The sequence below is a fragment of the Saimiri boliviensis genome, chromosome 16 (assembly GCF_048565385.1).
Source record: "Saimiri boliviensis isolate mSaiBol1 chromosome 16, mSaiBol1.pri, whole genome shotgun sequence".
Classification (NCBI taxonomy): Eukaryota; Metazoa; Chordata; class Mammalia; order Primates; family Cebidae; genus Saimiri; species Saimiri boliviensis.
The window spans coordinates 59,526,303-59,551,633 of record NC_133464.1 but is presented as its reverse complement, the minus strand read 5'-3'; the positions used below and the strand labels follow the sequence as shown (position 1 = coordinate 59,551,633).

Sequence of the window (25,331 nt, the reverse complement as noted above, 5' to 3'; positions counted from 1 at the left end):
ACGTATTTTATGTATTTAAATGGCAGGGTACAATCAGAGCAGATTTCCCCACCGGGAGGTTGAATGCTGAATTCAAAACAAACCCTGATTGAATTTGGTACATCTCTCCCCTCTCTCCCTAATTTTGCTTTTTACCAGCTATTAGTCTAATTGCGGGCATGGCAGCCTGAGATTCTGTGGCCCTCTAGGGCAACTCAAAGGAAATATTGTCATTACTAATTATTATATAGTGGTGCTGTCTGTCCTTTGCAAAACCTCAGATGAAGTGACAGCACAGAAGCACCTGAATGTGCCCCATAAGCCAACATTCTATGTGCTGTGCCATTAAAGTTCAACAATGCCGTTATGTCTTAAGGGACAGTGAAAAGTTCCCGTTCAGGCTTTTAGTCAGAATGACAAGTTTGATGAAACCCCACTCAACCTTTCCTGCAGTCATCTTGAAAGTGAAGCTGTCTGGTGTGCTGGTGTGAGGTAACAATGGTGCTGCAGTGCAGTGTTGTTGGCAGAGAGCTGGCCTGGTGACTTCATTCACACTGGGTAGGCACTGACTGTCACATTCATAGTGCTGGATTAAATACCGCAAGTGAACAGCCAAAAGAAGAGGTATTGCTATAGGCTGAATGATGTCTTCCCCCAAAAAGATATGCGGAAGTCCTAACTCCCGTTTCCTCACAATGTGACCTTATTTGGTAATAAGGGTGTGTTGATACAATTAGTTTAGATGAAGTCATAGCGGAGTAGGGTGGGTCCCAAACCAAGGTAACTGGTGCCTTTATAGGAAGGGGAAATCTGTACACAGGGAGAATGTCTCTAACATGAAGACAGAATTGGGGAGATGCACCCCCAATCCAAGGGACGCCAAAGATTGCCAGCCAACCACCAGAAGCCAGGAGAGAGGCATGGGACAGGTTCTCCCATACAGCAGAGTAGGTTCATGTCTTAGTCTGTCTGAGCTGCTTTAACAAAATGCCATAAACTAGATGGCTTATAAACAGCAGATATTTATTTTTCATAGTTCTGGAGGCTGGGAAGCCTGAGATCAGATAGATAACCAGCAGATTCAGTGTCTGGTGAGGGCCCATTTCCTGGTTCATTGGTGGTGCCTCCTGACTGTGTCCTCACGTGGGGGAAGGGGCAAACTAGCTCTACAGGATCTCTTTTATAAAGGTACTAATCCCATTCATGAGGGCTACTCCCTCATGGCTTCTCAAAGGTCACCACCTCCTAATACCATCACCTTGGAGGTTAGGATTTCAACATAGAAGTTTTGAGAGGACATAAGAATTCAAACCATAGTAGTCCCTAACCCAATATGACTGGTGTCTTTATAAGAAGGTGGCTTTGTGAAGACAGAGGCACACAAGGAGAATGCATGTGACAACCAAGGCAGGGACTGGCATTAATGCAGTTATAAGTCAAAGAATGCCAGAGATTGCCAGCGAATCACTAGTAGCTAGGAGAGCCGCAAGGAATGGCACTCATCCACAGGTTTAGGGGGAACATGTCCCTGCCAACACCTCGATTTTAACCTTCCAGCATCCAGAATTGTGAGAGAATGTATTTCTCTTTTAAGCCACTTGATATGTGGTGCTTCGTTATGATAGCCCTAGGAAAGGAATATAGTCAGGAATACTCTTGTCTGTAGGCAACATGGGACCTAGCAATGTGTGGCCAAAGTTTTCTCCTCCCATCACACAGAACACACTCATTCAAAGCCCATAAACTGGTCCAAGCTTAATAGACATTCTCTTTATTACTAGTGGGTCAACAAAAGTATGGGCCAGGCTAGTTCTACAGATAAAACAGAATTTGAAATGTGTAATGTTAAAGCCAAAGGTCCAATGGCTGTTTATTCCACATTCTATATAACCACCCTAACCCAAGCAGCTGTTCTAAAACCCAAATGACCAGAACCCTGATAAAATGTTATTTAAAGTGCTAGAACAGAGATTCAGACTCAGAATTTGCTGATTCATTGCAAATTTGAGTCCTTATTTCAAAAGATTCATAAGGGACACTTTCCTGTTAATACCTTCTTTGACTACATCTTCCAGATAGACTTAATACCTTTTTCCTTTGTACAATTAAATATATATATATATATATATATATATATATATATATATATATGTATGTATGTATATAATCGCATTTTAGGTTCTGGGGTACATGTGAAAAACATTGTTGCATAGGTACATACATGACAATGTGGTTTGCTGCCTCCCTCTCCATCACCTATATCTGGCATTTCTCCCCAAGTTATCCCTCCCCAACTCACTGCCCCCCACTGTCCCTTCCCTATTCCCCCCATCAGACCTCAGTGTGTGATGCTCCCCTCCCTGTGTCCATGTGTTCTCATTGTTCAACACCCGCCTATGAGTGAGAATATGCAGTGTTTGATTTTCTGTTCTTGTGTCAGTTTGCTGAGAATGATGGTTTCCAGATTCATCCATGTCCCTCCAAATGACATTAACTCATTGTTTTTTATGGCTGCATAGTATTTCATGGTGTATATGTGCCACATTTTCCCTGTCTAGTCTATCATTGATGGGCATTTGGGTTGGTTCCAAGTCTTTGCTATTGTAAACAGTTTGTAATGAACATAGACAATGAAACAGTGTGCATGTGTCCTTACAATAGAATGATTTATAATCCTTTGGATATATACCCAGTAATGGGATTGCTGGCTCAACTGGAATTCCTATTTCTAGGTCCTTGAGGAATTGCCACACTGTCTCCCACAATGGTTGAACTAATTTACACTCCCACCTACAGTGTAAAAGTATTTCTATTTCTCCACATCCTCTCTAGCATATGTTGTCTCCAGATTTTTTAATGATCACCATTCTAACTGGCATGAGATGGTATTTCAGTGTAGTTTTGATTTGCATTTCTGTAATAACCAGTGATGATGAGCATTTTTTCATATGTTTGTTGGTCTCATACATGTCTTCTTTTGAAAAGTGTCTGTTCATATCCTTTGCCCACTTTCGAATGGGTTTGTTTTTTTCTTGTAAATCTGTTTTAGTTCTTATAGATTTTGGATGTAAGTTCTTTGTCAGATGGGTAGATTGCAAAAAAATTTTTTCCATTCTGTTTGTTGCCAGTTCACTCTAATGATTGTTTCTTTTGGTGTGCTGAAGCTCTGGAGTTTAATTAGATCCCATTTGTCTATTTTGGCTTTTGTTTCCAGTGCTTTTGGTGTTTTAGTCATGAAGTCCTTGCCTATGCCTATGTCCTGAACGGTTTTGCCTAGGTTTTCTTCTAAGGTTTGTATGGTGTTGGGTCTTATGTTTAAGTCTTTAATCCATCTGGAGTTAATTTTAGTGTAAGGTGTCAGGAAGGGGTCCAGTTTCTGCTTTCTGCACATGGCTAGCCAGCGCAGTATTTTATTGAAGATTTTTACATTTATGTTCATCATGGATATTGACCTGAAGTTTTCTTTTCTTGTTGAATCTCTGACAGGTTTTGGTATCAGGATGATGTTGGTCTCACAAAATGATTTGGGAAGGATTCCCTCTTTTTGGATTATTTGGAATAGCTTCAGAAGGAGTGGTACCAGCTCCTCTTTGTATGTCTGGCAGGGTTTGGCTGTGAACCCACCTGGACCTGGGCTTTTTTTTGGTTGGTAAGCTATTAATTGATGCCTCTACTTCAGACCTTGTTATTGGTCTATTCAGGGTTTCAACTTCTTCCTGGTTTAGGCTTGGGAGGGTGTAAGTGTCCAGCAATTTATCAATTTCTTCCAGGTTTACTGGTTTACGTGCATAGAGTTGTTTGTAGTAATCTCTGATGGTGGTTTGTGTTTCTGTGGAATCTGTGGTGATATCCCCTTTATCTTTTTTATTGCATCTATTTGATTATTCTCTCTTTTCTTTTTTATTAATCTGGCTAGTGGTCTATTTTGTTGATCTTTTCCAAAAAGCCAGCGGCTGGATTTATTGATTTTTTGAAGGGTTTTTTTTGTGTCTCTATCTCCTTAAGTTCTGCTCTGATCTTAGTTATTTCTTGTCTTCTCCTAGCTTTTGAGTTTTTTTTTTTTTTTTAAATCTTGCTCCTCTAGCTCTTTCAATTTTGATGATGTCGATTTTAGATCTTTCCTTGCTTCTCATGTGGGCATTTATTGCTATAAATTTTCCTCTAGACACAGCTTTAAATGTGTTCCAGAGATTCTGGTACACTGTGTCTTCGTTCTCGTTGGTTTCGAAGAACATCTTTATTTCTGCCTTCATTTCATTGTTTATCCAGCCAATATTCATGAGCCAGTTGTTCAGTTTCCAAGAAGTTGTACAGTTCTATAAAGAACCAACCAAACTTTGTATAATTTTTTACCTAATTCTTTACAGTACATCTCACACTGTTTTAAATAATTTGTTTATAATCATCTTTTGATTAAACTGTGAGATCTTTGAGGGCAGGAATTGTATTTTATTTATATCAGATGCTCAGTAGTAAGCACAGTGCCTATACCTGGACAGGTGATTAGTAACTGTTTAAATGAATTATTCATTTAACAAATATTTCTTGAGACTTTTTATGTGCAGGCATTGTTCTGGGCCTTGTAGATATGGAAGTATTCAAGACAAATAGATACCTTTCCTACCTGAAGCTTGTGTTCCAGTGGAGAAGATGGATAAACAGATAAAAATAGTACACATTGCATATACTTTCAGATAATGATATGTGTTATGAAGAAGAAAAACGCAGTGTAGGAGGAGGTTTTGGGTCGATAGAAATTCTCTTAGATTCACATATCAAGAAGTGGTCAAATGAAACTTGACCAAAAAAGACAATGACTTTCTCTAACCAACCTTTATTACTAATAGTCTTTTTATCCAAGTCAGCTTAATGTGCTGTTCCAGAGAATCAGTGGGGAAGGAAGGAAATGTGCAGGAGAGTCCTGTATCAGACACGGTGGGCAGGGAGCTTTACATATATCAACTTATTGGGCTTTGGCAGCACCCTTCAAGATAGGTGGTATTGCCTGTGAATGACAACCTGAAATTCAAGGAGGCCCAATAATGTGTCCATGTGGAGTGTTGTGTGAGCCAAAGTTCAAACCCAGGTCATCCTGGGCCACTTGTCAACACCAGTTCTACAGTTGAATTCTACGAATACGTATCAGATGCTAACTTCATGTCAAGCCCTCTTCTTCATGCTTGGCATACACTAGCAAATAGAATAGACAGAAATCCCTGCCATTTCAGAAAGTAACAAGTGTTAACAAGGATGTGGTGAGATTGAAACGCATGTGCACTGCTGGTGGGAACGTCAAATGGCACAGGTGCTATGGAAAACAGTATGGTAGATCCTCAGAAAATTAAAACTATAATTACCATTTGATCCAACAATTTCATTTCTGGAAATATACTCAAAGGAATTGAAAGCAGGATGTTGAAGAGATATTTGTATACTCATGTTCATAGTGGCATTAACCAAAAGGTAGAAGCAATGCAAGTACCCATCAACAGATTAATAAACAAAATGTAGTCTATATGCATTTACCACACATGGAATATTATGAAGTCTTCAGAAGGAAGGAAATTACGACATATGCTATAACATGGGTAACCTTGATGACATTATATTAAGTGAAAAAAGGCAGTTACAAAAAGACAAATAAATGATTCTGCTTATATGAGGTACCTAGAGTGGTCAAATTCATAGAGACAGAAAGTAGAAGAGTGGTTGCCAGGGTTTGCTAAAAAGGGGAAGTGGGAAGTTAGTGTTTAATGGGTACAAAGTTTCAGTTTGAGAAGATGAGTTCTGGAGATGGTTGGTGGTGAAGCTTGCATAAAAATGTGAATGTACTCAATGCCACTGAATTGTACACTTACAAATGGCTAAAATTGTAACTTTCATGTTGTGTGTATTTTACCACAGTTTAAAAAATCTCTGCCCTTATGGAGCTCATGTTCTAGTTCAGGGACAGGAACAATAAACAGATTAATTAAATATGTAAATTATAAGCTATTAGAAGGAGATGAGTGATATAGAAACAGAACAGATTGAAGAAGATTGGGAGGGCTGGGGGCAAGGAGAGTGTGTTTTCAGTTTTAAATGAGGTGGTTAGTTCCATGGTCTTCTTCAGCAAGAGTTAAAATAAGTCGTCTATGAACCTTATCAGCCATGGAACTGTGGTATCTTCCTTGACATCCATGCTTTGCTCAGAAAATTCTGACATGATGGAATCTTGAGTGGGAATTGAAATTCTCTCAGAAATAAATTTCAAGTATCAGTGTAAGAAGTCCAGACCACACAGAGGGGAGGAGTGACTGTCACCGGGCAGCATCCAAGGGGACTTCATTTTCAGTGTGTGAGGGAGACAGCCAGCTGGGGTGTGCACATTCGGGGAATAATAAACAGCAAGAGGGAGAGGGCAGAGGAGAGGTGGAGCGAGTCAGAGGGGGATACACTAAGGCAAGGCAGAAGGCTCTCAAATTGGTAGGCTGGATGATGGGAAGTAAGTGCAGGGCTTACATTTTTATTGCAAACTAGTTATTTATTACTCCATGCATTGATTTCTCCAGACCGTGTTGGAGGGACCAGCTTGGCAGGTGCTTCTGGGCTCCTTCCCGAAGGCTGAGGGCAAGAATGGCTGCCCTCAGAGAATGAGTCACAATCTGATAGGAAAGTAGAAACATATGCACATTGGGAATATTTAAATAGCAAGTCTATGTAGTTTATACCCAGATGAGTGATCCAGACAATAGATGCTATAGACAAGGATGACAGTCAAAATATCTGCCAAAATTTCTTACAGGCAGTACTGCACAGGCATCCAACTGGATTAAGATGGATGCCAATCCCATCGGAACACACTGTGGGAGTGGACAGTCCGTACCCCCGTGAATATCAGCCCTGGGTTGGTAGCTTTGAAGACCCAGGGTCCCTAGGGACTGGGGGCACTGCGGAACAGTTCAGGGAGGAGACAGAACTCATACTGAGCCTGGAGACGTGGGGAGGGAGCGAGAAGCGGGAGTACTTAAATTAGTTTCATGATATAAGTGGGATTCTTAGATTATTCTGACAGCTGTGTGTGGCATGGAGTAGAGTGGGAGGAATGAAGGAAGAAAATTGGCAAGGAGGCTGTTCTAGGAACTGAGGTGTGAGATGAGGAGAATGGAAGACTCGCTATTGGAGAGAAAGTCTTGACCCATGAGCTAGGGAGAGCTGAGCCGCGAAGAGTACCTTGGAATCATTCCGCCAGGAGCCAAAGTATTTATATCTTACCACGAATTGTTGAGATGTGACTATGAAGAGTAGTAAAAGCATAATAAGGTGTGAACTTAAGCCCTTGACACCTTTTCCCCTCCCTTTCCTGAAATTCCTCTCTTAAGACCCAACAAGGGAGTTGAAAAATAATATTGTGAAAATGGCTTGCAGGATAGAGCTGGATTCCTCACAGGAGTAGTTTCGTTAGCAGACATTGCTCTACGGTCTGCAGTATGCAGAGCGCAGAGGTGGGCAGATCAGCCTCCGGCTTGGGTTTGGAGAAAGTCTCTTGAAAGCCCCCCTCCCCACCCTCACACTATTCCTCGGAAGCCCCACCTTGGGAGTTACGTCATGGGAAGTTTCCTGACCTGCTGTCCCAGCAAAGCCCAAGCTTCCCTTCTTGTCAAAGCTGCACTTGGGCACTCTGCTGTTCAACTATCCACCTAGGCAAGCTTTGTGTAGAGTTCAGGAGGCTCTAAGAGTTGCAGGGCTTCCTTTATGCAGTTTTAATTTGAGTGCTAATAAAAAACACTTTAGGCAAGTGATAATATTGCTACGGATCTCTTTGAAAAGAAGAGAGGAAGATACATGACCGAATGCATTTAAAGTTCCATGAGAGCTATTTGAAGAGGATAAAGATGAAGGGTAAAGGGGTGTAGAGTGGTGGTGGAGTGGAAGGCCAGTTGCAGTAGTTTATTCTATAAAGAATGAGATAATTGGGTGGCTATTTGAAAACACACACACACACACACACACAAACATGCACACACCACATATACACAGACACACAAACACACACATACACCACACACAATTACACCCTTCATTGAGCACTAAATCCATCGAGGATTTACACATTTTAATATTAGCTTTCATAATATAATCATTTATACTATAAAGTAAATATATCACTTTCTTTTCTTTCTAAACATTCTCTAACTGAAGGCTATCTAAGTTGTTTTCATTTTTGGCTATGACCAGTGAACTGCTGTGAACTTTCACATACAGATTTTTGTGTGAGCATGTTTATCTATCTAGGATGAATGACCAGGTATAGTACAGTTGCTTCTGGGTCATATAGTAATTGTATTCTTAGTTTCATAAGAAATTACCAAACTGTTTTTCAGAGTGGCTATATCATTTTATATATTATATTTTATATGTATTTTTAATAAGAAAAATATACAGTTTTTAAAAATATAACATCAGATAATTTTGTTTAGCTATCATTATAAAGTGAAAACTGAATAATATGTTAAGAATGGGAATCATACTCACAGTATATTCTTTTAAAGATATTTTAAAAATAAATTTATGAAGCAAGAGAGAGAGAGATTGATTTAGTTAGTTTGGACTTCTGTAACAAAATAGCATAGACTGGGTAGCTTAACAGCAGAAAAAACTTCTCACAATTCTGGAGGCTAGTTTGAGATCAGGTTGCCAGCATCATTGAGTTCTGGTGCTGTCTTCCAGGTTGCAAACTGCCAACTTCTTGTTGTATCCTCACATGGTAGAAAAAGAGGGAGACAGCTCTCTCGGGCCTCTTTTTCAGGGATCTTATTTCATTCGTGGGGATTCCACTCTCATGACCTAATCACCTTCTAAAGGTCCCATCTCCTAATACTATTACATTGGGAGTTAGGATTTCAACATATGAATTTTGAGAATAGCACACAAACATTCAGTCAATCATATAAAAATATATAAAATTTTCTACAAATCAGCAGTAACCATCAACAACCCAATAGAATTAACAAAGGACAAGAATACACATTTCACAGGAAAATAGGTACACACGGTTCTCTAACATGAAAATGTACTCAACTTCACTCAATATAAAATATAGAAAATAAAATTATGACAGATACTATGTTTTTTACTTAACAGACTTTCAGAGAACACATTTGAGAACATGTTCGGTGAATGTCTGGGGAAAAAGACAAGCATATATTGTGGGTGGGTATATGAGTCAGTAAAGCTGTATGGAGAATAATTTAAAAATATTTATGAAAAATTTTAATGCCATTACTCTGACTCAGTAATTCTACTTCTAGAAATGATCCAATAGATACACTCATATGTGTGAAATTTATTAATTTGTTCAACAAATATTTATGTGCTAGTCCCTGATCTTGTGATACATCAGTAAATAAAACAGACAAGCTCCCCATCCTTGTGAAGGTTATAGGTTATATTCTAGTAAGAGGAGGCAGACAATAAATAATAAACATAATAAATAAGTGATAAAATATATTATGTAAAAGGGCAGAATAAAAGAGATTGAATGTGCTGGGGAGTGAGTATGGGATGCAATTTTAAATGGATGCTTTTGTTGGCTTCATTGAAATGATTTTTGAGCAAGAACTTGAAGGAGATCCAGCAGAGATATTTGTGTTTACCAGGTACAGTCATGTGCTGCGTAATGACATTTCAGTCAATGATGGATCACATATATGAATGTGGTCCTGCAAGATTATCATGGAGCAAATATAGAAAACTGATATATGGCAAACTTCAGTCTCTGGCTTGGGTTTGGGAGAAGGCTAGAGTCTTTGAAGCCCCCAGCACTATTCCTGGGAAGCCCTACCTTAGAAGTTATGTCATGGGAAGGTTCCTGACCTGCTCTCACTTATGAATTCAGGAGGTGAGGGAGTTAGTCATGTGGACATTTGTGGGAAGAACATTTGAGACAGAGGAAACAGCCAAGGCCAGAGCCCCGAGACAGGATATTTCATGAACTTTTACACAAGATTATGTGCCTTGGATATTTCATGAACTTCTACACAAGATTATGCGTGAAGCACTGTTTTAGTAGCAGAATGTTGGAAAGAAACTAAATATTCTTCAGTGGGGTACTTTAAAATAATTATGGTACATCCATTCAAGGAAATATTAAGTAGTGGTTTTAAGTAATTAGACAAAGCTTTATGAAATGAAAGGAATGAGTTCCAAGATATGTGGTTAAGTAAAACATGCAAGAGAAGACTATTATAAATAGCTCAATGTGATTTTAAATAAATGTTCAATTCATTAAAAAAAAGATACACACGCAAATTCTTGTTTAAGAACAAGGTTATGAACCTTGGCAAATCACCTCCCTGGAAATATTAACGTATATCATGCACAAGGAGTGGAGGAGCGTCACTGGGGCTGATTTTTCTTCCCAATGTCTGGGAATATTGGCAATGTCTGGATGCATTTTTTGTTGTCATGACTGGTGAGGAGGATGTTACGAGCATCTAGTATGTGTCAGCCAGGAATGCTGCTAAGCATTGACAATGCATAGGACAGCCTCTACATCCAAGAATTATCTACCCTTAACGTCAGTAGTGCTGAAGTTGAGAAATCCTGGTTTAGGGAGTCTTAATTAAAACTTTTCAACCGGGCTACTCTGAGATGGTGAAATATACTCATATGCTTTGCTTCCTAGTGTCAACTTTACTCTCATCTGCAGCACATGAGTGATGATCTTCATAGGAGCCTACTCTTGGGGAAAGGCTGATCATTGAAGAAATTCTCATTGGCTTCCTTTGACCAAATCCTTTTCCTTGCCAGTTAGGAAATGTTGACTTTCTAATCTTTTAGCAAAAGCTCCCTCTGTTTGTGAATATATGTTTGGTTATAACAAATAACTTGTTTCCACAAATGGAAAAAAGTATTGTAAATGGCAACAGATGTAGTTTAGTGCTGACTTTAGATGGTGGCTGGGCCTCCTATCGGACAGGCAAAGCTAAGTACTTTCTACACAAAGCCATCAAACAAAATGCTTGCAAATTAGAATGTAATGGCCATTGCTTTACTTGTTATGATAAACCAGAAAAACAGGCTTCAGCTTATTGAATCTATTATTGAACCCTAATTAGCTGTGGTGTTTGGACATTCTGAGGCCCATGGTAAGATAAATAATATTTATGGTTTCTTCCATGTATCAAATCATTGTTTATGAAATATAGTGTAGGATGAAATGCTCTCTTCTCTCAGAGTTTAGACCACAGAGTGACCAGGCGCTCATTGTGGGGTTGGGGTTGAAGCACTGGAGCCTGGCCCAAGCAGACTCCTCGCTGGCTTCTTCACCAATGCTCTTCATGTTGCCATGTGAGCTTTGGGTGGAACTGAGGAAGGGTAGCATTAAATACACTGAGTAATCTGAAAATGAAGGGTAGGGAAATTAAAAACCAGTTCACTTGGGTTCAAGGAAAATTTCTGAGGATGTCAGCATTTTCCATGTTGGGGAAAAAAGAGGTCTTTTAAAACTTTTCCCTCAGAGAACTTGCTAAAATCTCATCAGTGTATAAGTGAAAAGAGGTAGTGTGCAGAAAAAAAATTGTAATCCATCACCAGAAAAGTGAAGTCCCAAAGCTACAACCCAAAATTCCAGGGTAAATGCGTCAATGGAAACAAACAGAACTGGCCTCAGTTTCCTTATCTGTAAAATAGGCAGAAACAATCCCTCATCCTAAATTCTTAGAACCAGATGAGTTTCAGAATTCAGAATTTTTAATATTATAGAAAGACAATAAAGTACATATTGTTATTTATTATATAGAGCTCTCAGAGGCATTTGAGAGCAGTATCCCCTAATGAAACACATTCACTTTTCTGCAGTAAATGTGCACCAAATGAGTTAAAGACTATAAATAGCCTCATGTTAGTTTGTTTGATTTTGCTGCCAAGTAAGTTTGCTTTAGACTTATGAAAAAATGTTCAGTTTTCAGGGTTCTTGGATTTCTGAATTGCAAATGAAGGACGGTGTACTTGTGTCTGTCTCAAAGAGGTGTACTGAGAATAAAATACCGTAATGGATAAATTGTACACAGTGCTGGCGTATAGTAAGCATGCAATAACAGTGGCTATTGTTATTAGATTTTTGTTTTTATAGGTAATAGTAATCAGATATTATCATTATATCAGCATTGGAATGATTTTGGGTTAATGTGTGTTTCTTTTTCATTTTTTGCTCTTTGCGTTTCTTCCTTCCCTTTTCTATCCTTTTCTCCTTGACCCCCCCACTCCTGTCTTTCTGTCTCCTGCCTGCCTGTCTTCCTCCTCCCCTTTTCTTCTTTTTCTTTCAGTCATCCTCCTTCCTTCTTTTCTCCCTCTCCTACACAGGGCTTTGACCTTAGTATCCTTGCACATAACAAGTGACGTGAGTGGTCATCTTTAATCTGGTTTGGTTACTGGAAAGGCTCTTTCCGCTTCATCTGATTGTGTATGAAGTTAGAAGTTATCTTCTTAAAGAGATAAAAACCAAAACTAAAACAAAAATGGTAAAACAAGCAGCACACAGCTCACTTGTCTTAGATTTCTGTGCCCTTTTCTTCTTCAGCTAGACCCAAGTATTCTAACCTCATTGATTCTGATGACCGGGAATTTCAGAGCTGGCAGTCCGGGCTGAGTCAGAGGAATTTGAGTTGGATCAGCACAGAGTCCAGACCAAAATCATGGTGAACTGGCACGAAAAACAATAACAACAGCAACAACACGCAAAACACGAAGCAGCTGGCTACCAGCCACCTCCAAATTTTATCCAAATGACCTGCTACTCATACCTCCACTTCCTGGGCCCCATTTCTCTGATTCCTTTCTGACTCCAGACCTTTCAGCCACCCTCTCAGGTTGTTCTAGATTTCTACTTTCTCCCTTTCCTTGCTTGTGTCTCTCCTTTTTTTCTTTCTTTTCTTTTCTTCTTTCTTTCCTTTTCTCTCTTTCTTTTTCCTTCCTTCCTTCCTTCCTTCCTTCCTTCCTTCATTTCTTCCTTCCTTTTAAATAAGGCATTAACTGCTCAACTTCCCACCTTTTAAATTATATTATGAACCACGGGGGAGAAAAGCCAACAAACTCATGAACTACATTCTGTTTAGAAGTTTGTCTCCGAGCTTTATTATTTATTTCTTTAATGTAGAAGTTCTGTATTCCCAAGAGGACCTTAGTAACTGAAAGCTGCTCTTATTTTACTAATATATTTAATAACTCTTCATTTTTATAGTAAAAATGAACTAGGCTTGCCAAATATTTTTATGGTAAAATATTTTCATTCCTCTGAAAAAGACAGAAGATCTTAACCAAATGACTTATGCAGAGAATACTGGCGTAGAAAAATGGAACAAAGATCATTGTTAATTCTTCTTTCTGTGGTGACAGTTCACTCTGCAGCAGCAATTCTTAAACTTGGTACCTAGTATTAGTACAGCAGGTGTTTTGGAAAAAGAAAAAGGATTCTGTGCCCAGGTAACTTTGTGAAACTTTACTTTAAACAAAATTAAGCAATATCATTAATGTAGAAACAGAGTTCCAGACGTACAGTGTTTGAAATATTAGTACTGGCCTACTGGCAGGTCAGTTGTGATGTCTTGACACCCTCAGTTTTCCACCAAGGAAAACTGCTCAGCTAACAAGCTACTAATCACAGACAGCCATGATTGGACTTTTCCCCTCATCGTGGCTGTTTAGAGCAGAGGTGGACACTGGATTCCAGGCTGGCCACATCATGGACTGGCCATGACTGCCAATCAAGGACAGGACCAGTCAATTAGCTGACAACACAAAGGGTGGCTGACAGGCCGTGTCAGGAGCTGTGGATGGGAGACAGGGTATGCAAGTTGCAGAGGAGAGGTGGATGGATTGCCAGCACCTGAGAGGCAGAGAGGTAATCCTATTCTTAGATCAACTCTAGGATCTTTCAGTTGTCTTTTGACAGGTTGGGCTGTGCACCTTCCTGAGTGCTCCAAGACATTCCTGTTTTTCATTTACAGTGACTTCTTCTAAAGTCATTCATTACCCAATGCATTTGAATAATAAGTTCTATCATAATTTGAAGTAGCTTGATGACTTTATACCTTGTAGCTAAAATAATCTAATGAATGATTCTGGTTTGTTCTGAAGGATTTTTTTTTTATACCTTTTTTTCCTCTGCAAAATTAATACACAAAAAATTAAAAACCCAATTAAGTACAAAGCAGACAATAACAATACCTATAGTTACTCTGACTCAGACAGTCACTGTTAAATTTGGTATGTGTCTGTGAAAGGCTCTTTCTCTCTCTTTTAATTACAAGAATGGGCGTACACTACATACACTATTTTCTGTTTTTTAACCTAATTATTGTAAATGTCTTTTTCTTTTTATCACAACATACTTAATTATTACATCATATTTTGTTGTATTTCTAAAGTTCAATGAATTCTCAATGGTTGAAGATTTTGGCTGTTTACTTATTTTTTGCCACTGTAATCAGTTCTGTGGTAAATAACTTTGCAGGTAAATGTTTGCACACATTTGTAATTATCTCTTAGGATAAAGTCCAAGAAGGGGAATTGTCAGGTCACAGCATTTGCACAGTTTTAAGGATTCAGGTACTTATGGAAATTACCTTTCAAAAGGTCCATGCTAATTTACACATCAATCCAGCAGCCTCTCATAGACAAGCTTTCTTTTCTATGGCTTCTTTTTTGCTTTTCCCCTCTCCTATAGAACCTTCTGGATTTTACTCTTAATTGTCCCACCCTTTTGATGTCAGAGAATTAGCCTTCTCTCTAAGCTTTTTATTACTTTGCAATGAAATTACTAGTCCTATACTTCTGAGTGCTGGCTCTGGCTGCTTTGTCTCAGAATGCTACTGCAATTTTCTCTGTTTTTCTGCCATTGGATCTATTGAACTGCCTAGTGAGCAGTGCAGGGGAGAAAAGTGAACCCAGTTTTATTTGCACCCCATCTGGTTTTGGCAGCAGTAGCAGCAAATTAAACTCAAGCCCCGGAAGATGTGCTTCCTTTGGAAAATGAAAGTCCTACAAAGTTCAAGGAGCCCATTTATGGAAAGTAAATTAAGAGCATAAACCCAAAGAATGTCTGCAATTTGCAGCTTGGTATTACACGGTTGCTTCTGATTCATATACTCTGTCGTTGCTGTGATGTGTGTATAGATAACTCAGATTACATTCCTGATATATTAGCTAGGGCCCACCACCTGTGGACCTAGTCAACGATCAAAGATAGTTGTTACAAATGCTATGTGAGGCAATAATGGCTGACAGTGAAATAAAAACTGCAGTGCTGCTTTTATTGTGTAACTTTTCATCTCATGTGCCTAGCGGAACAGGGCATGAGAATCCTATTTATTGGCAATAAGAATCTTTCTTTTATCTTTGATGTCAAAAGGGCATTTGGGGAATTTTGCTGTTAGTTGAAAGTTCCAAGGCACCAAGCACAGGCAAGCTGAGGAAATGAAGCTTGAGCCAGCCATTTTACTGCCTGTTTGCTTCTCTGGTGGGAACTTCTGGGAGAAGTGTGAGGCTACCAATTAAAATGTATAGGTTGGGCTTTTGTGGATTACCTGTTTTAATTATTCATGTTCTCTCTAATAGAGTAAGTACACGCCATTGAGAATAAACTGTATTTATTCATACATGTACTTATTCATTCATTTTTCATTCTTCAAAGCCATTAATTGAATATCTGATAGGCACCATGCACTGCATATATTGAAAAAATTGAATAAACTGTATTTATTCATACATTTATTCATTCATTCATTTTTCTCTTGTTCAAAGCCATCGACTGAGTATCTATTAGGTGCCATGCACTGCGCATATTGAAAAAAAATTGCATGCATTTTATTCAAGAGTTTAAGGCCCAGCCGAAGTAAGAATTTTAGAGTTTTATTTGTTAATGTTCCTGGTTTTATTACAACCTAATAATCTGCATCCTGGGAGCCTGTAAGTCCTCTAGTCTTACGGGAGTGGTATAGGATGATTGGGGGATTGGACTTTAATTAAATAAAAAAGGCGTGAGTTGTTTGACACAGCGGTCACATGGAAAAGGCAGGTTGTTCTCTAATGAACAACAAAAAGATCAGAGCCTCAGCCAGTATTTCCAAGAAGTTTATTTTGCGGGGATGCAGGATTGGGGATTTATGCTGTGCCTCTGCTGTCACTTGGTTTCCATGGTTGCTCTTTCCTTTGGAGGCCATTCTTGTTTGGCATTGTCTTCTTCTCTGCAGGGTATCGCCTCTTGTCCTTTATTTCCCCAGAGTACTGCTGGTACAAGATTATTGTGTGAAGCTGACTTTTCTGAGGGCTGAGGCTGACTTTACTCTGACACCAACTACAAGTTCAGAGGTTACCCAAACAAACCTTCCAGTTTGATAATTTACCAGAAAGAGTCACAGAATCCATTTAAAGCCATACTTACGATTCATTACAGGAACTGGATATCAGTTAACACTAGTTAAGGAGTAGATGCCTCGGACAAAGTCCACGCGGGGTCGAAAGGTGGAGTTCCCATTCATCCTCTCCCACTGGCATCATAGACAGTGTTACCTCCACCCGTCGACCATTTGTGGCAGTATACAGGGCATTGCTGGACAGGGAAGCTCATTGAGCTTTTGGTGTCCAGAATTTTTATTGAGGCTTGATTACATACTATCTACGTGGCTGATCTTTAGTCTCCAGACCCTCCCAGAAGTTTTGGCTAGCATCTTTCATCTGCAGTTCCTCTGAAAGTGGGAACTCATATAACATGGCTTAAGGTCTCCATCACAAACCACATAATTGGACTCTATGATGGCCAAAGTCCCCAGGCAAACAGATACTCCCCTTAGACAGGACATTCCAGACAGCTAGCATCACCTCCTCATACCTGAGGGCAAAAACAAGACCTTTTTTTTTGTGTGTGTGTAAAGAGAATTCTTCACTACACAATTATATTAACAAAAATTTTCTATAAACTTATAGGTCATTCTTAATCTCCCTGACTGGATCTCCTCTCCACCTTGTGAACCCTAAAAATCTAAGACAGGTTTCAGTTAATTTAGAAAGTTTATTTTGCTAAGGTTGAGGACATGTGCCTGTGACACAGCCTCAGGAGGTCCTGACAACATGTGCCCAGGTGGTAGGGGCACAGCTTGGTTTTATACATTTTAGGGGACATGAGACATCAATCAATATGTGTAAGAAGTACCTTGGCTCAGTTCAGAAAGGTGGGACAATTTGAGGTGAATGTGGGGCAACTTGAAGTCGGGAGGGGGTTTCCAAGTCATTGGTAGATAAGAGACAAATAGTTGCTTTCTTCTGAGTTTCTGGTTAGCCTCTCCACATGAGGCAATCAGAAAAATGCTCACATTTATCTCAGTGAGCAGAGGGGTGATCTTGAATAGAATCGGAGGCAGCTTTGCCCTGAGCAGTTCCCATCTTGACTTTTCCCTTCAGCTTAGTTATTATGGGGCCCAAAGATTTATTTTCCTTTTACAACCTCTTCACTTTCCATTACATTTTTTGAAGTTTTTTCTTTATCTAGACTATCTAAATATCACCCTTTTACCTCATTCACGGATGCATATTCTTTTTTTTGTTTGTTTGTTTTTGTTTTTGTTTTTTTTTTTTTGAGACGGAGTTTCGCTCTTGTTACCCAGGCTGGAGTGCAATGGCGCGATCTCGGCTCACCGCAACCTCCGCCTCCTGGGTTCAGGCAATTCTCCTGCCTCAGCCTCCTGAGTAGCTGGGATTACAGGCACGCACCACCATGCCCAGCTAACTTTTTGTATTTTTAGTAGAGATGGGGTTTCACCATGTTGACCAGGATGGTCTCGATCTCTTGACCTCGTGATCCACCCACCTCGGCCTCCCAAGGTGCTGGGATTACAGGCTTGAGCCACCGCGCCTGGCCCCCGGATGCATATTCTTTCTACTTTTAGGCTGCCTTAGAAATGCAAAATTCCCCTTACTTGCTATGCAGAGCAATGCATCTCTCTTGGATTTGCCCTATTACAACCAGGAGCCTAGGAGGCCTCCCGTTCCTTGTCTGAAAATGCTCATCCATACTCATGAAGGTATTTTCCTCAATAAAACAAAACAGGAATCTATTTCTGACTCCACCTCTCCTTTAGAAGGCCAATCCTGAACAAAAGTAAACATCCACCATAAATTCCTATACCCCATGAAACTGTCTTCTCAAATGAAGGTAAAATAAAGACAATTTCAAGCACACAAAAGCTGAGAGGTTTTATTATCCAGTGCTTCTCACTAAAGGAACTTCCAAAGGATGTATTTTAGGAAGAAGAGAATGGTTCCAGAAGAAACATCTGAGATACAGGAGGAAAGTTGAGTAGACAAATAACAGACAGAAAGGTAAATGTGGATAATTAAAAAAAAAAAAAAATAGAACTGCAATTGGTTTTTGTTTAAAATAAGAATGATTTATTTTCCCCCCCACAGGTACATTTATGATTATATTGCAGGTGTTAAAATAAAAATCTTATAAAAATTAAGTTTAGTAGAGTTTAATTGAGCAAAGAATGATTCATAGATCAGTCAGTGTCCCAAGCCAGAATAGGTTTAGAGTTTTACCTTGTGCTGTCTTGTGATTGAAAAAGATTTATGGACAGAAAAAGAAAAGTGATATACAGAAAGCAGAATGAGATACAGAAACAGCTGGATTGGTTACAGCTCCACGTTTGTCTTATTTGTGCATAGTTTGAACAGTTAGCTGCCTTTGATTGGTCCAAACTTGGTGATTGGCACAAGCAGAAGTGACAGTCTGTTTACATATCCAGTTAGATTACAGTTCACTGTGTATGGAGAAACCTTTAGGCTGAACTTAAAATATGTAAGAAGGCAGCTTCAGACTAAACTTAATTTAACACAGATAAATTTCAATGTAAATACTACTGGTGACCTTTTCTCATTATTGCCTGACAAATTATGTTCCTTTTCCTTTAGAAACATTTTCAGAGAATCCAATCCTTTTCTTTTAGTTGTCAAATCAAGTGTTTCTTAGTTTTCAACTTGGTAAGAAAACTTTTTCATTTATTGTTTACAAGGGTCAGCAGCATTTAGTAGCAATGATAAAAGTGCAGATCAAACAGAAGTGTTTTTCAAGGTCTCTATTCAACTGGGCATTCTGTTAAGTGTTTCTACTCAATGGATTCCTATGGAGACTGCTGAAACTTTAAGCTCAGGATCAGTGGTCTGGATGTACTGTGCAGTTTAGTAAAAGAACTAGAGCTCAGGTTCTATTTGGAACCCGATTTTTTGGAACTGAAGAGGTCCTCGGAACTCTTCAATCTCAGTTAGAAAAATGGAGACTCAGAAAAGCAGCACAGAGCATTTGTTGTCTGAGATAAGAGAGATGGGGCCATTCAAGAACTCTGAGCAGGCCTCTGGCAGGCAAAGGGCTGCAGAACATTTCAAATTGGCAAAATCGACTTGTGCTTCTCCACGTTGTGCTTTTCCTCAGAACTTTTGGGAAGCTGTGTGACTGTTACTATTCCAGCTAGAACACTTTCTTCCTCCAGAAAGTTTTGTGATCTGTTAACAATCATGTCTGAACAAAAAAATTTGGGGAAACTTGAAGCCAAAACAAATTTATCTAAGATTGTTGTTGTTTTTAAACAAGTGGCCAGCTTGCGAATTTATGGATTGGTCGTCCCCAAAGCTTGTGCCCTATGATTGATCCTTAACAGGTTAGCAGTGAATAAGAAGAGAGACAAAGGCCACGCTCTAGGGACTAAGAACTGCGGGAGTGTTGAGAGCTTGGGAGGGGTGTGGGTGTGTGTGTGTGTGTGTGTGTGTGTGTGTGTGTGTGTGTGTGTGTGTTGCTGGAGAAAGATGATCAGGTGTAGGATAGAAGGGAGTAACTGCCAGACTTGTAAATTTGGAAGCAACTTCAAAATCTTTATGTGGAGATTTTCTTTTGTTATATGGACAAACCTGGGGAAAGCCTCAAAAAGTTGAATGTCTTAGACCTCCACATTCTATGTTTGTTCCAAGAACATGTTTATTTAATTGTGGGAAGCAGCCCCTCGGTGTGCAGGAGTGCAGATGCATGTCTTGCTTCTCTTCTAATGCTGGGACTCTTCCTGGGCTGGCATGGCAGCAACTGTGGGTGGGTGGTGCAAAATTTGTGCTGGTGTGGGAGGCCCTCCCAAGTGACTCAGCCTCTGTCACTTCCGAGATGTTCACATGGCGATGTGTCTTTTGCTCTAAGACAGCTGCTGTCACTTGTGATAAGTACATAGAGGTGTGTGGTCACAGGTGCAAATTCCTAGACTCCTACCTGTCACCAGAAGGCTGGTGGGCTTTTCCAGGGCATTTGCCCCTTTTCCTCCCCTGAATGACAATTTTCTGAATTGTGTGGGGGTTCAACAGAAGTGTTTTACTGACTGGGGATTTTTATTCTTGCTCATTACAATATTATCTTCTCTCTTTTTTTTTTCCTTATAAATACTTTAGGTTTCCTGTCATAAAAAACTTTTGCTTTTCAATATCCATTTTATGTGGTGGTGGCGATGATGATTACAGTCATAGAAAACAGTTATATAGCCATCAGAATGTACCAGGCACTGTTCTAAGCACTCACCATATGTTAATACATTTAGATCTGTTATTATCCCCCTTTTATAAACATACATGTTCTCGGACCTTTTCCTTTTATTAAATTAGATTTTCATTCTTATGTTATCCAGTTTTATACCCAAAGTTTTAGTTCCTTTTAAATTTATCATTCTGAAATTTTTATTGCTAAAATTATTTCTAAGCTCCATTGTTCAATATTTTCAATTCTTTTTCTTATTTTTGTATTCTACTTGCTTAATTATATTTAAAATTATTTTCTTTAATGCTGCCTTAGAGTTAATATTTTTCTTATATTTTTAATCCATTTTTTAAAAGTTTTTTCTATGTACAGGTGATGGAGAAAAAGTTACACGATCCCATAGGGACACATTCAGAGAAATCCAAAAAGGGTTAATGGTGTGGGGGGAACAAAAGATAGGGTGAGCCTGTCCTAGAGTAAAAGAGAACAAGAATTAACACAAGCAAATTCGGGACCTGGAAGAGGTGCTGGCTCTAAAACAAAACAAAATACACCAAGCAAAGAAATTCTTAGGACAACTGTGGAGATATGAATATAGACTGGAATAATTGTTCACTTTCTTCGGTGTGGTAATGGTATGAGGTTTATGTAGGAGAATATCCTTATCTTTAGGTCATTCATGAGAGAGATGGACAAAGTAAATGGGGCAAAATATTATTGAATTGAAATGAAAGATACATAGGCATTGATTTCACTGTTCAACTTTTTTTTGGTTTGAACATTTTCATGGTAAAAGTTAGAAAATCCAAACAAAATTAAACACGAAAACAAAACAATTTTTATCTTTATTATCTGTTTTTCAGTTTTTGGTTTTAACTTGAGTATTATTATTTATATTATTATCTGTTTTTCTGTATTTTTGTTGTATCTTTTTAGTTCTTATTTTATATTTTTATTGTTTAGTCCTTTAGAAAATTGATGTGTTTACTATATTATAAAACCAGGTAATACCCCTCTGGTCCTGGATGTTGGTTGGGAAAAGGAGCAGCCAGTATATATTGGCCAAGATGGTGAGACTGAAGTTGCAGAGCATGTGTTCTCCTGGTCATCTGCCTAACCCCCTTATCAGATCCCTCACAGCTTCCCTGTTGGTTCCCCCAAAAAACTTACATTAACCTTAAACTCATCGTCCTCTCATAAATTATGCGAAACCGAAAATGGAGAGATTTGCCCTTCTCCATCTTGCCATTGAAATTTTCATGAAAACAACAACAATAACAGAAATGCCAAGTGCAATGGCAGATCTCCAGGAGGCATTTCTAATGGCCCAGGATGGGGCGTGGCCCTGAGGCAAGAAGACAACCGGAGATCCCTTCTTTCCACCCCTGCTGCAGAGGGGAATGGAGCTTAGTGCTTACCCCTAGGCCTAGCTATGGCTTGCCAAAGAGAACACAAAGCCACAGGCAGAACATAGTGCAATTTCTTAAAGTGTGAGTAGATTTGAGGGAAGTTACTTTTTTATTAAAATAAACATGGGTATATTTTGGAATAGCATGCAAAATAGAGATGCCAAAGGAATTTCATGCTTATTGAAGGCTGTTTTGAGACATCCTCTAAGACTCCCAGGAGTATAAGTGGAAGAGTTTGTGAATCTCTGTATTATTATGATTTGTTATGGGTTGGTTTGGTTAAAAGAGGTTTTATAGGGGGAATGTTTTTGTGGGCCAATATCGACTATATATATATATATATATATATATATATATATAGAGAGAGAGAGAGAGAGAGAGAGAGAGAGAGAGAATAGACAACTTTTTCTTCTTTGAATAGTAACCTATCGACCATTTGTAGGTTGAAGTCCTATCCCTCAATACCTCAGAATATGACTATATTTAGAGATAGGGCCTTTAAAAAAATAATGAAGGGAAAATGAGGTCATATGATGGGCCCTAATCCAATATGACTGAAGCCCTTACAGGAAGAGGAGATCAGGACACAGATATGCACACATAAAGGAAAGGCCACATGATGATGTGGAGAAGTTGATCATCTGCAAGCCAAGGAGAGAGGCTCAGAGAAAGCCAGTCAACACCTTGATCTTGGACTTCCAGCCTCCAGAATTGTGAGAAAATACATTTCTGTGGTTTAAGTCACCCAATTGTGATACTTTGTTAAGGGCAGCCCCAATAAACTGATATACCGCTAGAATGCTGCTTATCAATTTTGTTATTCTGTTAATTCGTTTCATTTAGTTTCCATCACAGTTTTCTTCTGTCTCACTCACTGAGATCCTGACTTTTGACTTCCTGATCAGAAATGGAAATGATGGGGTTGGGCAGCAGGTGTTGGAAATGTAAATGCCTTAGGGACCAGGCCTGTGGATGTGAGAATCCAGGATGTAGGATAAACAGGCGTGGTGATTGCTGTGACAATGAAGGGTTCGTTCCCACTTAAGGACATTCAGATTCCAATGCTTTAAAGCCCTGTGCCAGCCCACACGAATACATAAGTTCTTACGTGGACTGTCTGGCTATTGTGATCCCTGCTCCAGTACAACCTGGGCTTCATCCCTATATTTCTTTGATTTATTACAAGAAGTCCATAAACCCAGGTGCCTTGTCTGCAGACTGTATAATGCCACTCACATACTCACCTCTTAGTAAATTGCAAACTCACTTGCTAAACTCAAATCCATTTCAGAACCTTATTTATCTGATACTTTCTTCATCATGATGATGCATGGGGTTTATCCAGATTTAAAAAAAACATTTACTTTTTGAATTATAAAAGTCATGCATACTTATATGTTTATTGTGAAAAGATACATTTCTTTTCCTCCTGTGGATCTTCCCCTCGAAATTCCCCTCGAAATTCCAGTTCTAATTCTACTCCTTGTGTGAATCCCATGCCTATTCATTTTTCTGGGCCCCTCACAGCAGCTTCGGATCCTCCACCTAAAAGAATTGAAAGGGAAGATGTGACCCCATCGCAGATATTTGAAGTGGTTACTCACCAGCCCTGTATATACATATTAAAATTCTCTGAGTTGTTATAGCAGCTGTTGCAACTGAAAATAATTCAGCAAACAGGATCATTTTCTGTGTAGTTTATGGGCTCGGGAACAGTCCAGAAGCTTTGGAATTTGAGTTACCGTCAGCTCGCTGCTCAGCCAATCTCCACTTGTCACAGGCTGGTAATTTGATCTACAGCTCCCTTGAAGTGAGTTTGTACTGAACACAGAAAGCTCTTTTTCCCCCTTTTTGCCAAATGCTAAATGGCCTTTTATGTGTGTCTTTTTTCCCCTTACAGAATCACGATTTGATTCAACAAAAATATTACACACCTTCTTCCTGAGGGGTTTGTATCCTTTTCTTGGACTCGCAGCTACACATTTTGGGCAGCAACTTCCCTCGTTCCCTAGGCAGCTGCCTGCGCGTGGTCCTCAGGAGAGCCTAGGCCTGGAAGAGACCGCCTTGGGTTTAGCTGGGCCTAAGAAAACACAGGCGGGGCAGTGAGAAAAAGATTATCTTCCAGTGCCCATTCCTTTCAAGACTCAGGAAATCTGCTTCTTTTCAGTGCTCTTATCATTGCTGTGAAGTTTTGATTTTTCCAGTCTCCAGTGGTGGTTCGAAAGGAGCTTAGCGCAGAAGCTGAAAGGGCCTCCTGCATTTAGAGAGCAGAAGCCCCACCTGCTCTCTCTGGGGCACCTCCCAGTGGCCAGGCCCAGGGGGGTGTGTCTGATGATGGAGACAGTTGGAGCCACTTCAGCACTGGAAGCTGGCGCCGAGTTTATTCCATTTGCTGATATTTAGATTGTGGCGGGGAGGGCAGAATGCCTGATGATGCCATCAGTTCACCACTATGCAACAGGTAGCCTGCTTTCCAGCTACTTTGCATGATATCCAGACTTTCTGGCATCCAGGCTTGGTGGCTCATAGAGCTTGAGGCAGCGCCGCTCTGTAGCTTCCATTTTTTTTAGTGATTCCTTAACTGTTGGTGGATCTACCTAAGGTCATAGTGGCCACGATGATATGCTATTTTGGGTTACTGAAAACTGAAACCCGTTTTTCAATGAAGACAGTTTGTCTAATAGTTTAGTAACCTTTATACCAGTAATATCAGGAGTCCTGTCTGTCTTCAGCCAGTGGTACTATTAAAGAAAGATGAAAGATTGGTTTTCAGAGTCATCAGAAGTTCTGATGACACTTTAAAATAAAAATTATTCCCCCAAAGACATCTAAATTTATTTGATCTAAGCTTTGGGATGCCTAAAGTCATTGTGGTTGATATTATATCTGTTTATGGCTGACAAAAATGATTATAAGTATATAGAATCTCATGTTGGGGATCTTGCTGTCCATCCGGGAGACTATCTGCAGAAAATCCCAATGGCTGCAATTCACTTTTCATTTTTCAGAATAGGCATTGATTATGAAGGAGGCATCAAAAAAATGGATCAACAAAAATAACCAAATATTTAATTATGGCTTTAACTTTATGGTTATTTCAATAGGAGTGTGTGAGAGGCATTAACTAGTTTCTGATTCTGGGAACAGATTAGATATTGGCCTTGCACTCAGCTCCATAGAATGATGTCCCCAGAAGGCCTTGGGACAGTGTGCCTGGACACTGATGTCTGAGGAGTATGCTTCCCTGAGCTTTCCACGGGCCAGTCTTAGAGGTCAAACTCCAAGATCCTGGCCTTGACATGTCTTTACCAAAAGGGGAAGGATAGATTGGAGGTTTCTCCAAAGACTCACTGGAATTTGAGAATAAAATATTTAATAGGTTGAAAAGCCTTTACAAGGGG

General features: G+C 39.4%; 1 long non-coding RNA gene across 1 annotated transcript; it reads right to left on the bottom strand.

Annotated features, from left to right (window-relative positions):
* Positions 1-23,316: 23,316 nt before the first annotated feature.
* Positions 23,317-24,193, bottom strand: LOC141581545 (uncharacterized). The gene is made up of 2 exons (XR_012514244.1): positions 23,865-24,193; positions 23,317-23,475 (listed from the first exon to the last, which is right to left on the bottom strand). It is a non-coding gene; the product is annotated as an uncharacterized LOC141581545 (long non-coding RNA).
* Positions 24,194-25,331: the final 1,138 nt, after the last annotated feature.